At 41.4% G+C, this 13769-nt stretch overlaps 1 protein-coding gene across 1 annotated transcript in view; it reads left to right on the top strand.

The window, feature by feature from the left end:
* The first annotated feature begins 1632 nt into the window (after nucleotides 1–1632).
* The window catches only part of LOC129734876 (endogenous retrovirus group K member 8 Gag polyprotein-like), a 135665-nt gene continuing 123528 nt past the window's right edge, over nucleotides 1633–13769 (top strand). Inside the window, exon 1 of the mRNA XM_055700230.1 lies at nucleotides 1633–1747. The gene's annotated coding sequence lies outside the window, so the exon portion shown is untranslated. The remainder of the gene's footprint in view (nucleotides 1748–13769) is intronic.

Below are 13769 nucleotides of genomic sequence, written 5' to 3'. Positions count from 1 at the left end.
ATGCTGGAAAAACTCTGCCTTTGCATTGCGACAGTGGGCTTTGCGAATTGAGAGTCGCTAGAGAGGAGTTCGAGCAGGAAGGCGTCCGTAAGAAGTAAAGGCGTCTGAAGCCGGCATTGAGCTCCTGTATGGACCTGCACGGGTAAGACCGTTTTTCCCTCGATAATGGAAAGGGAGGCGGCACTCACGCTATTAACTGATATTCTTGCTAAGCGAGAGGCTAGCGTGAGCACTAAGAAGCTCCATGAGCTCTGTAGGTGGGCGAATGAAAAAGGACACTTAAAAGACCCTCGATTGATGTTTAGAGTGACTGAGTGGCAAGAGATCAGGGATTCCCTTTGGGATGCGATCCTTAGCGGCAGCAAGTCAGCCAAGGACTTGGATCAACCTGGCGGGAGGTCATGAACCATTTACGATCCCTGGTTGCAGAGAAAAAAATGGCTATGGCTGCTTCAGAACACCTTGGTCGGGAAACCGAGTCGCAGTCTACCCAATTATTTGGTCAAGGCGCTCCGTCTGCAAAAGGCATAATTGTGCCTATTAAAAAATCTGCGACAGAGTTATTACACCCGACACCATCTCCGGAGGGTGCCGCCGCAACGGGTGCTCCGCGCCGCCCTGAAAGCTACTGAGAGCCGCCCCCCCCTGCTAGATGAGGAAGAGGGTACTACGGCGGGTCCGAGCAAACCTCTGAATGAGAGTGCAGAGTCCGATAAAGAAAATGAACCCACCCCACCTGCACCAGCCCCGTCCCCGAACCAAACCCTCCGACTGGACTCTAAACCACTTGCTGCAGCAATATAACGAATGCCATCTGCCTACTGCCGGTCGTGATGTTCAAGTCCTGACCCAGGAAGGCGTTATCCTCCAGCCTGCCACTTCCCAAAGTCGTTGGTCTGGGTTATACGAGACACTATATTGGAGGGAGAGTGGCAGGCTGCCTCTGCTGTTGCATGTCCGGTGCGGACCACCATGTTACCGGACGGTTCAGCAGCCGCAGCGTGGAAACATTTTGATTGGAAGTTTATGCAGCAGCTGCGACACACTGTTACACAATATGGTTTGCAATCAGAACCAGCCAAGCACCTGCTGAATTATTTGTTTGACTCTGAAATCATGACACCCAGTGACTGTACTTCGCTAGCCAGATTGCTTCTTACACCAGCACAGTTCCCCTCGCCCCGCCAGTGTGCCGTGCCGTGCCCCGCGGCTCCCCCCGCTCGCTCGCCCGCCCACCGCCACGGATCCCCCAGCTGCTGGCGAAAAGCGGAGTCCAGAGTTCGGTGTGGAGCTGCAGATCGCACCCCCGCCAGAGGTAAAACTGCGACGAATAAAGCGCGGCAGGGCTCCCCGCTGATTTCCTCTCTGTGAGAGGGGGGAGCACTAAGGAAGACTGCGACAAGTGCGGCAGGGCTCTCCGCTGATTTCCTTTCTGTGAGAGGGGGGAGCTCTCAGGAAGACTGCAATGGAATTAGACGCGGCAATTAAACTTTTAACTGGTATCCTCTTTAAGAGAGGGGAGAGCATTAAAGAAACAGAAGTGGAGGCTTTAGCTCACTGGGCACGAAAAAAGGATAAGATTCCTGAACCCGCGTTATTGCTTAGTATTACGAAATGGAGAGAAGTGGGAAATATCCTCTGGGATACTACGATCGAGGGAGGTAAAGAAGGAAAAGAAGCTAAAGCGTTAGGAGCTACATGGCGGTCTATAATTAACACTCTGGAAACTATGAAGGCGGAAAAAAAAGTAGCGGCAGCAGCTATAGAAGCGTTGGGAGGAGATGAGGTAGAAAAGCCAATAGAGCAGAAGGGTGATTCACCTAAGCCTTCTCTCTTGCTACATATTTTGGAGTTGGGCATGCTCGTCCTATGAAGGGTATGTCACCCTCTGCGTGTTCAACAGTACAGGAGTTTTTAGATAAGACAGCAGACAAACCGGAAGTTACTCCTCGGGGGTCTGTTGTAAATGAGCCAAAACCGGAATGGCCTGTTGAGCCTCCCCAGGATAGAGGAGCAACGAGTCCTGCTGCACCAATTGGAGCTGTGGGTGGAGCAAGGCCAAAATGGAGGGTGGCTACAGCTCGTAGGTCAAATCGGGGGGGGCGGGGGGGGCAAAAGCACCGTCCGATGTCATATCCTCCTCTTCCTGAAACATCATCGGATGAATTTAAGGAAGAAGGTGGGGAGAAACTTTGTGATAACAATACAGAGAAATCCTTACAGGAGGTAATAGATAAATTAAGAAACCTGGAAAAGCGAGTTGAAATGACCCTGCCAACTACTTCAATACCTGTAATTCCTCCAGTTAACCCAACTACACCTCCGATGCTGAACTCGACAAAAGATCCAATTCTACAGCGTTGGTCTGGTGGTGTTTGTGATGCTATTTTGGAGGGTGATTGGCAGGTGACCAGCTCGTTACCTTGTCCAGTACTGATTATTAATCTTGATGCACATAACTGGGACATGATTTATGGAAGATTAATGATCGGATTTTAGCGATGGGAGTGTTGCAACCTGCTCTTCCACCTTTTATGATGATCCCTCAGATTTGGCAAATTGTTGTGATAGACTTGAAAGACTGTCTTTTTCACGATTCCCTTACACCCTGATGACATGCAAAGAGCCTCACTAAGGATGATTTGCAACCGTTCCAATACTGGTTGCATGACACCGAAGCCAACAGTCCTCGAACTTGTTCACCAGAACAGCGGGCTGCCCTAGAAGTTGTGTCCTGCAGGATTCAGACTGGCTGGTGTGGTTGCCAAATGGCGAATCATCCGTTTTTTTTGGTTTGTAATGTTGCCACTTCACCTTTTGCCCTTATTTTGCAATGGCAAAAGAAAAAGGGGGAAAATATGGAGATCGTTTTAGAGTGTTTGCTTTTGCCATTGCAACCCAGACATTGTATTTTAAGTCGCCCTGAAGCAGTAGCGGCCTTGGTGAGAAAAGGAAGAGACAGGATTGTTGAAATTGATGGGACTGAACCGGTAGATATCAGTATTCCAGTCCGTGGTGATGGTTATGAGTGGCTCCTGAGACATTCAGCAGCCATACAGGAAGCCTTGATGGGCTATACAGGTGTTGTACACAACAACCGGCCAAAAGGAACGCTCTGGAAGATGTTAGAACATTACAAGTGGACTGTGAGACCTTTATGTTCAAAAAGACCAGTTGATGGGCCAACGGTGTTCACAGATGCAGGACGAAAGATGAAGAAGGCTGCGTGTGTTTGGCAATCCGATAATCAGTGGCAGAAAGAAGTGATCACCGGTGAACCACGGGACAACCTTCAAACCTTAGAACTGAAAGCAGTGTGTTGGGCATTGGGAAGCCGGAACGACACACCTGTAAACATAGTATCAAACTCATCGTACGTAGTTGGTGTAGTACAGAGCACTGAAGATGCCTTGTTGAGAGAGACAAAGAACCAACATCTTGGTGAAATGTTTATACAACTGCGTAGTACTCTTTGACAGAGAAAACATGAATTTTGTGTTATGCATATTAGAAGTCATCAGTGGAACATTGGATTGGGTGAAGGTAAAGCTAGAGCTGATGAAGCAGTCAGCTGTCTGGCAATAACTCCTCCAACAAATAAGTTTGAAGAAGCTCGTAACAGCCACGAGATGTTTCATCAGAATGCAAAGTCTTTACATCGACAGTATCAAATACCCATAGCAGATGCAAAGGGTATTGTCCGCTCCTGTCCTCAATGTAGTCATCATGGACCTGGTTTAGGGGTGGGCACTAACCCAGAAGGTCTGAAGGCACTTCAGGTTTGGCAAATGGATGTAACACATGTACCTGACTTTGGGAAGCTTAAGTATGTGCATGTCACAATTGACACCTATTCTCATTTTATATGGGCCACTGCACAAACCGGTGAAAAGGCATTACATGTGGAGAGATGCTTAATGTCTTGTTTTGCTGTCATGGGAGTACCTGTAGAAATAAAGACAGACAATGGTCCAGCGTATCGTAGTCAACGAGTTGCTAGGTTTATGGCAACTGGGGGAATTAAACACGTTAAAGGGATTCCTCACTCCCCAACGGGGCAAGCAGTTGTTGAAAGGGCAAACCGTACCCTGAAGGATTTGCTTCAGAGACAGAAAGTATGGCAGGACATAGATGTAACTAAACGGTTGACTAAGGTGTTGTTTACCTTAAACTCTCTCTCCCTTACGGAGGATAGAGAGGGACCACCTGTTGTTATACATCACCAAACAGCACGAGGGAACCAAACAACTACAGTTCCCGGTTTGAATGTTCTGTATAAAAATATGGCTTCAGGCGTATGGGAAGGACCTAATCCGGTGTTCTTTATCGGTAGAGGTTATTTTTGTATCTCCACAGATAAAGGACCTATATGGGTCCCTAGCAAGTTTGTGTGACCTGTATGTCAAGATCAGAAGACGGAAGAGAAGACTCAGAGCGAGCAGACAGAATAAACTGTCTATGTTGTAAGGGATGTAACCCGTGGGTATTGTGCCAATGTATGCTGTGTGGGGTAAAACGGTTCTGTAAGCCAAAGCTTAAATGTAAATGGTGTAAAGAGTGTATGTGTTTGATTAGTAACCGGACATGAAGCAAGAGAAAACATATGACTAGTGTAATACCATGCTGATTGGAGACAGCATACATCATCAGAATCTGTGAAAGCACAGATTTGTGGGGTGGAATGTGAAAAAAAAAATTAAAAAAAAGGTGGAAATTGTAGGACTAAACATGTTTAAGTGGTGACTTGGTTTACGGTCTTGATGAATTTTTTACCAAAAGTAAAAAGTATTTTTGACATCTTGCCTAGGACAAACATATGGGTGACATGGGCAAATATCACGGGAGTAACAGACTTTTGTTTAAGTCTGCAACAGGCAGACAACCCCTTTAGAGCTTGTTTAATTGGTATTCCCCTGCAAGAGAATGTAACAAAATTTGATGGTTTTTGGAATGTTAAAACAGTGGATCTGACTTCCAATCAGAATGGTACATGTATGAGTCCAAATGGGCAATATGTTTGGCCTTCTATGCGTAATGCAGCGTGGCAGAAGGCGGTTATTGAGAATTTAAATCAGCCACATCATTTACCTTGGTAGGAGTTAGATCTATTGGCTAGCGTTGTACCTGTTGAATGTGTTAATGTTACTGCAACTGGTATGGCAGACTGTACCCACATGTCATCACCACTTCAACCCGTGAATGGCACTGGAGTAATTTGGTTTGGTGACCCGTGGCAGTTATGGCTAACACATCAAGGTGAATGGGGGTTTTATACAGGGTTTCAAAATCTAACCGGTTCACCTATTTGGGGTGAATTGAAAACCGGGGGTTTCCATATAGATGTATCAGGGGGTTATCAGTGTCCACCGGGAGTCTTTTTGATATGTGGGGACAGAGCGTGGCCAGGGATTCCTTTGTATCCTGTTGGTGGACCATGTTATTTAGGGCGTTTGACTTTGTTTGCTCCACATATGAAAGACTTATTGAAAATGGCTCAACAATCTCATAGATCACGGAGGGCACCGCGCACCTTTGATGAGACATGTAATGACCGAGTCGATCTGCAGTCTGTAACAGCAAATGTCCTAGCCTCCATATTTATGCCGGGGGCAATGGCTGCATTAAATGCTAAGAATATACGAAGGTTAGCGGGCTGGGGAGAGAAACAATTTAATCTTACATCGCAGATTTTAAGTTCGTTATTGCTTGATGTAGATAGTGTTAGGCATGCTACGTTACAAACTAGAGCTGCAATAGATTTTTTGCTATTAGCACATGGACACGGTTGTGAGGATTTTGAAGGGTTGCGTTGTATGAACCTTTCCGATCATTCCATATTGATGCACAAGAAGTTGTCACAACTGCAGGGAGACATGAAGCATATTCTTGCTGAGGATAATCCCTTTGATGAATGGTTGAGAGGATTGGGGATAACAGGTTGGTTAAAGACGTTATTGATGGAAGGAATACGCTTTTTTATAATCGTTGTTGTAATGTTTTTAGTTTTTAGCTGTTTATTTTCTTGTTTGAAGAAAGGTTTAACATCTATTGTGAAACGGACATGGGTTGTCCAAAAAGAAAAAGGGGGATATGTAGAGGGATTTTTAAAGGACCAAGGACATATGTTACCATTGTCTGGGTTGGACAACCCAGGCCTGTTAGTTGAAGCTGCAGAGCAGCTTTAAATTGTCCTGGGAACAAGCAGGGTGAGAAAGAAAACAAGCTATGCACAAACAAGAAGCCAGGTGCAGAGCAAGTCCTGGGAACCTTGGAATCAACACACTCTCATCGGCACACTCTGGTCAGGTGCCTGCAGCATGCTCACCAATCACCGACACGGACGCCCGCCCGCGTGACCAGAAACATTTATCCAATCACCTGTGTGAGCGGTCGGTTTAAGTTATAAATATGACCTGTTTGTTTAATAAAGTGAGCATGGCATGTAGCCATATTGGTGTGATTGTCGTGACTTGGCCGACTCTCCACGGGGGACCCTCTTCATGTTGTACATTTTCTACACACACACACATGGACACAAGCACAGGCACACCAGGCACTGAATAGGCTATTTAATATTTAATCTGCATGCAGCTGTTTAGATATTTGTTTGATCTGTCTCTGGATTTTTCATTTAAAATCTGTGGTTAACAGCAGCCAACCTGATCTGCATGTGTGTATGTCTGATTTTTTCACTGCTATGCCTCCTGTGTCCTACATCTTAATCACATCCAGGCACCCACCCCATTACATTACCAGACGGGAAGTGATGGACATCCCTTGACTCTCTTCATGACCCCCTGCTAATCCTGTTTCACACACAGGCTCCCTGCTGTATGAAACACAAAAGCTGCCACCATTGTTCTTTACTTCCAGTCGATATTCTGACAGACTTGATCTAGCAAATTAGTATTCTGTGGTAGAAGCATGACAAAAGACCCTTTTGACACACTTCGAATCGATACAAAGGCCAACAGAGAACCATTTCACCGTAGTTCTGTTATTTTTCCCCTTTTGATGACCCTTCTTTTTTTTTTAGGTTGTATGACCTTGCCAGATTTAAAAATATAATGTTAGAAAAGTCATCCTTGCACAGGAGGAGAAAAATATAAACATGCAGAAATGTCAGAATACCAATGTAAAATTAAAATGCAGTTGGATCAGAGGAGTAAAGATTTTCTTGTGTGAATTTGTTCTTCACACTGCTGAAATCTCTACACGCTTCAAATGTCAGAGTATAGAAGTAAATAGACTGTTCTGGCCACGAATGCTGTGTTACATCTGAATGTTATTATTCTTTCTTTTTTAAAAAATGAAAAAAATCTTCTCAGAGGATTACAAATTTATATCTTAGTCATATTTCTTGGTATGAAGGATCTTGCAATAGTGTCCCATATTTTCACATTTACTTAATTTTCAAGTGCTTATGCTGTGAAATATGACTGAATTTATGCTGATATTAATCATACTATGCAAAGAAAAAATACTCTTCAGCATGTGCTATATAAAAAAAAATCTATAAAAAGCAACTTAATTTGCATCTGAAAGTTTATCTACAGACATTACACCTGTTCAAAATCATGATTTATTCATACAGAAACCACAGACTTCACTGACTTGCATCTTTAAGCAATATTATGTACGTATTTCTCTACATCTGCAAGAATTACTCGTTTAGTCACTGTCATTTTAATTAGGTTTACACCTTTACCAATTTAATCCTTTTTAGGTTGGCCAAATCTATGTAACAGATTTACATTTATCTCATAATAGATACTTAAATGCAACTATATCCAGGTACACATAGATGCTATAGCTTTGCCTTACGATCATTTTAAGGGTGTAATTATATCATAATAAGGCATAATTCTTTTAATTTACATGCTTTCACATTTTTCTTAAAGAATGATCCATCCTCTTAAATGAAAAACAAGCACTCAGATATATTTTCTTTCTCATACTATCAAAGTAAAAAATAACTACTCAAAGCCACTTTCTAAATCTAATCTTCAAATTATAAGTTTTCAAGCTGAAAAAAAACTTAAGTCAATAAAAATGAGACATTACCAGCTTTAGAAAGGACTTTACTTCAACTCACAAAGAAACATTTTCCAAAACTACAGGTGCACAAATTACTCTAGTATTTGCTGTACAGTATGTACATTTGACCTCTGCCGCACTTCAGCATTTTTCAACACATAAACATTGTTCTCTCAAATAGAGCTACTATATAGACACAAGAGATAAAGCATATTGTGTTAGAAATTCAGGCCACTTCAGACAACTTGAGAACAGAGGCAAAATTACACAAGCTATTCCAATTCCTCTAGCAGTTTTATCTAGCCCAAGATTACCAGGCTCAATCCCCTCCTCCAAAGCCCCCAAAGCATAGGGTGACATACTCATCTACCAGAAATCAGTGGCCCACAAAAGAACTTTTACCATTTACACCAATTCTGATCCACACTGTGAGAACATTTTATTTGGAAATATATCATATTTCACTGAGACAGAACATTCTGTCCTGAGATAAATATAACATAAATTTGCATGAAGCAAGAACTACCCTTAATCTTATCATAGTATCCATATTCACATGATCTTTATGAAGTCCATACATCAGTCTTTATGAAGTCACTGAATCAGTTCCTCATCTGGTACAAATCCACATGGAGGAAGCACTGAACTGTGGCACACAATGGGTGTCTATGGGGATGACGGAATTCAGTCAGTTTTCTAATTGACAGTGGATCCAGTGTACTTCACTAGAGCATGCAGATAAAAGCTTCAGGCTGGCCAGATGAAAGTAGGAAGATGCATGGTCAGAGTTGCACTTAAAAAAGATAAAATGTTTAGTACCTTCTGCCCATCACTAGCTGTGAGATTTAGGTAGGATGAAAGGATGAAATAGAATGACATAGAGTAAGGAAAGGGAAGGCAACGGTGAAGAGAAATCACCATTTCTTCCCAGTATTCTCAAGGATTCTTGGCTGTATTTTCATAGTTCATGCTCCAGTTGCCTCCTTGCCATTATCTAACTGTATCAGACCACAGTTTGGACACTGGTAGCATGTAAGACTATGTTTCTGACATTATTGCTCTGCCTTATAATAAAATGAGAAAAACTCTCCTTGTGCATTCTAGAGAAACTTTTGAGATCTACTAGGAAATGTCAGGAGTCAACATACAATATTTCTCCTTAAATTGAATGAAAACCATACCATCAGACTAGCTGAATTTGTTCTGATCAGTACTGCCCCCATGCCAAGCTGCAGACCCACAGGATGCTGGGGGTCAATTCCAGTGGCTCCAGCCCACCTTCCAACACTGAACTGCCAGAGGTGACAACATCTGAGGGGGACCATCAAAGAAAATGCTTTGTCTGGACAAGGCTGGGGAAGAATATTCAAGACCAAAGATGAATTGAAAAAAGTAGGGACTTTTCAGGCAAACTTCTTTGTTTGCTTTTCGTCAAATTGAACGTTTTTTTAAAGGATGACTTTATTAAATGTTTAACACCTTTCTTTCATGATATCTTCCTCTCAATTGCTGGTAAATCCAGTCTGCATCATCCTCTCCCTCCGACAAAATGAAAATAAATATGCAACAGGCTTCACATTCCTTATACCTTCAAGAGTAATAAGAGAGACAGAAATCTAATTGTCAAAACAGCATTGTCAAAACCAGAAGGTAAAATAAATAAATAAATAGCCTCAAGACTCATATCAGGAGAAACCCACCCCCCACCCCTCCACAGACACCCATTCCTTGCAGGTCAACTTTAAAACTTCAGGCTGATATCTATACTGATTGTACCTATATTCACTTATTAATCTCCTCACATATTACAGATTGCACAAGTGACTTGTGATGCTGAATTGCTATAGCTGTTTGTACAATTCCCATGTAATTAATTGTTTGTGCCTTTGCTTTACCCAATTTGGAGAGAATGCACTTTCAAAGTAGCTGTCAAAGTGTGACTCATCTGGCAAGTCAGTAATTACTTTTTCATAAAGTAATATGCCAGAACACACAAAATTAATGAGATTTGTAGAAGGTACTGGGACATATGAACATAGATTCCTACCTACCACTTTTCATAGTTCAAATAATCATAAACTCCCACCCCCCTTTAAAGTATAGAATCAAATGCATAAATTCACCCCTTAAGTGCAAAAGGAAAAATAGAGTTTTCAGAATATATTTTTTTAAAAAGGCTTTCAAGGAAATATTGGAGTAAAAACCCTACACTTTTAAGCACACATTTTGAAGTGTATAATATTAAAATAATTTCCTAAACCTTGCTTTCCTTTAGTTTTATGGTTCCCTCTGTATTAGAAGCATAGCTTCTCATTGCTGTTATTGAGGCAAATATTGGATTAATTTGGACCAAGATGACATCAAGAGAACACAGGATTCATGGCTTTAGTCCTTATCCTTCAGCTAAAGCGTTCATAGTTTCCATTTATAACAGCTTCTTAGCTACAGCCATAGACCACAAAGCACTACAGCATGTATTACTAGGAAGCTACACAGCCTTTCTTCCAAAGGGGAATAACCAATATATGAGTGTTTTCTTCACATCTGTGCCTTTAAATGCAACCTTGGGATAGAGGTGGTAACCCATTCTGATAATTGGTTTTAGAAATAAATAGAAAATAAAAGACATATGTTTGGTCTCAAGCAAAAATAAATAGTTTCAGTCTATCTTGCCCCAATAAACAAATTGCATTTTGCCTCAGTGGACTGGCAATGGCAGGAAAGTGGACCTGCTCAGTTACACTCTTGTTGTGACATGTAATATGCATCACAGGGGGAAGTGTTAATGGGGATTTAAGGGAACATGACAACCCCATTAGCTTCCCTGATAAATCTGGCCTAGAGTAAATGGCAGTCCTTGCTATGGAGATTTTACTGCTGGACAGAACAGCAAAATAAAAGGGAAAGAGAAAGTTGTGAATAGGGCCAACATTGGTGAAGGTTATGCTAAATCAGAGATTCTGATTGTAAAGAGGTTGGAAGCTCAATGGAAATTAACAGCTCTTAATTCTTTTGCTTCCCATTAAAACTGATCAGACTTCAACAATGCAATGGTTTTGGTCCAAAACTTCTCATCGGTTATCTGGACATGATTTTGCTTGCTGGAAATTATTCTAATTTAGTATCACTTGAGATGCTGAATATTCTTAAACATGCAACAGTGAAAGCCTGCAGATTTTAACCAAGGGTACTTTCCAAAGACAGTAATTTTTTTTCCATTCATCTCCACTGAGTTAAATCTCTTCAAACATGGTTGTAATTGTTTTTAGAATTATACAGCTTTTATTTCCAAAAAGACACCCTTTAGTGGCTATAGGCAGCATGTCTGTTCATGTATCTACACAGATACTTCTGATCTTTAAATCTCTGACTATCACTTGCTTATATTGCTTCTTTTATTCTTCAATAGCTACAGCCAAACTTGGCAGCTGTTAGAGCTGTTAGAGCAAGATGTCAGATGTTGAAATATATATTCTTACTGCAGTGGCATCATGGCCAGTAGCTAGCCCTTTGTATGGATTCACTGCCAGCAACATAGCTGTGTTCAATGCTGACTGCTTGCGGGTATAGAACTGCCTGTAGGGTTATATCAAAGTCATACTGTTATGTAGCTGTCTATGTTGCTTTCACTCCTTTAGATGGCAGCATTCTCTGGCGCTGATTTAGCTGCATGATATTTTATCACATCCATTTTTATACCCTCTTCAATGTATCTCTTTGAATTAGTCTTGCATTATTCCATTCCCTACTTCTGGAGAAAACGTTATTAAACCCAGAAGGATATAAATAAAACCAGGGAGAACAAAATAGAAAGACTCATTTTAAAAAATGAATATATGTTCTTCTAATTTTTAGCCATTGTCTTCACACAGACCCCAGCTCTTTTGTTCAAATACTGTCTACCTTGATGTATAATTAAGCAGCCAATCTTGCTTGCTTTAGTCATGCAAAAATGATATATTCATCCAGATTGCTGAACTAAGGCACATAGTCTAGTCCTCATTTTTTAAGCTTCTCAGAGCAAACCAGGTTTTTTAATAATTATAAGTTGCAGCAGGGGAGGTTTAGATTGGATATTAGGAAAAAATTCTTCACCAAAAGGGTTATCAAGCATTGGAACAGGCTGCCCAGGGAAGTGGTTGAGTCACACTCTCTGGAGGTTCTTAAAAGACATGTAGACATGGTGCTTAGGGACATGGTTTAGTGGTGGACTGCAGGAGCGGTCTGGAAACTAGGACCATGCGTGGCAATCAGTTAGCTGAGGGGAATGTACTCGAGCTTGTCTAGACAACAATTAACATGATGAGGCATGTTTACAGAGCACAGGGGAGTGGGAGACGGATGGCGCCAAGGATGGCGCCAAGGAAAGGTAACACCTTGCTGTTAATTGCTGGTAGTTAACCACCAATCAGGGATTGCCTAGTATGCAATGCTTAGCTTCAAGAACCAATCTGTTTAAAACGCGCAGCTTCTGAAAGTGTATAAAACCTCGTGCTTCTGTACAATAAATTGACATTTGCTTGCATCAAGCTGTGTCCCGTCTCTTCATTCGCCGCAGTGGACTTGGCAGTGTTAGGTTAATGGTTAGACTTGATGATCTCAGAGGGTCTTTTCCAACCTAAATGATTCTATGAAGTGTCATGAATACCCCCAGGAGCATATTAATAATTGACAATAATCTTCACAGAAACTAATAGATGGCATTGAAAGTTTAACTAAAATCCACTTTATCTGGCACAGAACCTAAAAAAATATCATATTATTTTCCTTCAGAATCTTTCAGAAAGGATACAAATACTATTATGTCCAGAGTTTGTCTGAATTCTGTTTTGAAACAGTTTGCTTTTGAAATGTCTTTATGCCTGTGATCTATTTGCTGACTGGAGACACTATCAAAATTTTGGGCAAAGATGCAGAAGAGCAGCCACACAGTGCAGGTTGCTACACCTGGGGCACTTGAAGAATATTTGGGATGGAAGGTAACACTCCTAAAGAGAAAAAAAAATGGTTGGAGATGTATTACTTTGTCCAAAGATTATTTTCATTGTTGCCATGCTTGTGAGACATGCATGCACATAGACATAAGGTAGTCTTATGAGTAGGCCCTAAAATAAATATTTACAGGCTGATGTTGTGCTTATGTATCTGATGCCAGAATTTGTTCCCTACCAGGACAAAAATTTTGGGGGATAAAAGGTGGCACTACTTTCCTCCCTTTAAAAAAAAACTTTTAAAATCTATTTTTAGAAAATATAAACAGGAAATCCAGCTAATCCTGTAGACCATACACAGACAGAACATGATATGTAGATGAGGGTCCTGGACTGGATAAGAAAAACATGTCTGTTCATCCCAATCCTGAATTTTCTCTTTGGAAAATTATGCCTTCATGGCAATCAACGCTTGAGAAAGGAATGCAGAAGAGAAACCATGGTGTGAAAAATTAAGAATAATGGGAGTTGAGTTTCTGAGCTTGTTAATGTTCTTCAGTTGGGTCCTCTGGTAACATTTTCTCTTCTTAAAATTATTTTCTTTGAAAACATTGCCTGCCTACTAAGTGGTTCTCAGTACTGTGGCTGTTGGTAAAATCAGTGTTATAAATTGAGACCACAATAGATCATAATCCAATTAAAATTTTTATTAATTATAGCAAGTAGAATATGAGCAAAAACAGCGCTGGACGACAGGGGAGTCTGCGCTCCGCCAACTGCCGTCCTGAGCAGTTCAAACAG

This window comes from Falco cherrug, assembly GCF_023634085.1.
Source record: "Falco cherrug isolate bFalChe1 chromosome W unlocalized genomic scaffold, bFalChe1.pri SUPER_W_unloc_1, whole genome shotgun sequence".
Taxonomy (NCBI): Eukaryota; Metazoa; Chordata; class Aves; order Falconiformes; family Falconidae; genus Falco; species Falco cherrug.
This window is presented reverse-complemented; position numbering and strand designations above follow the sequence as displayed.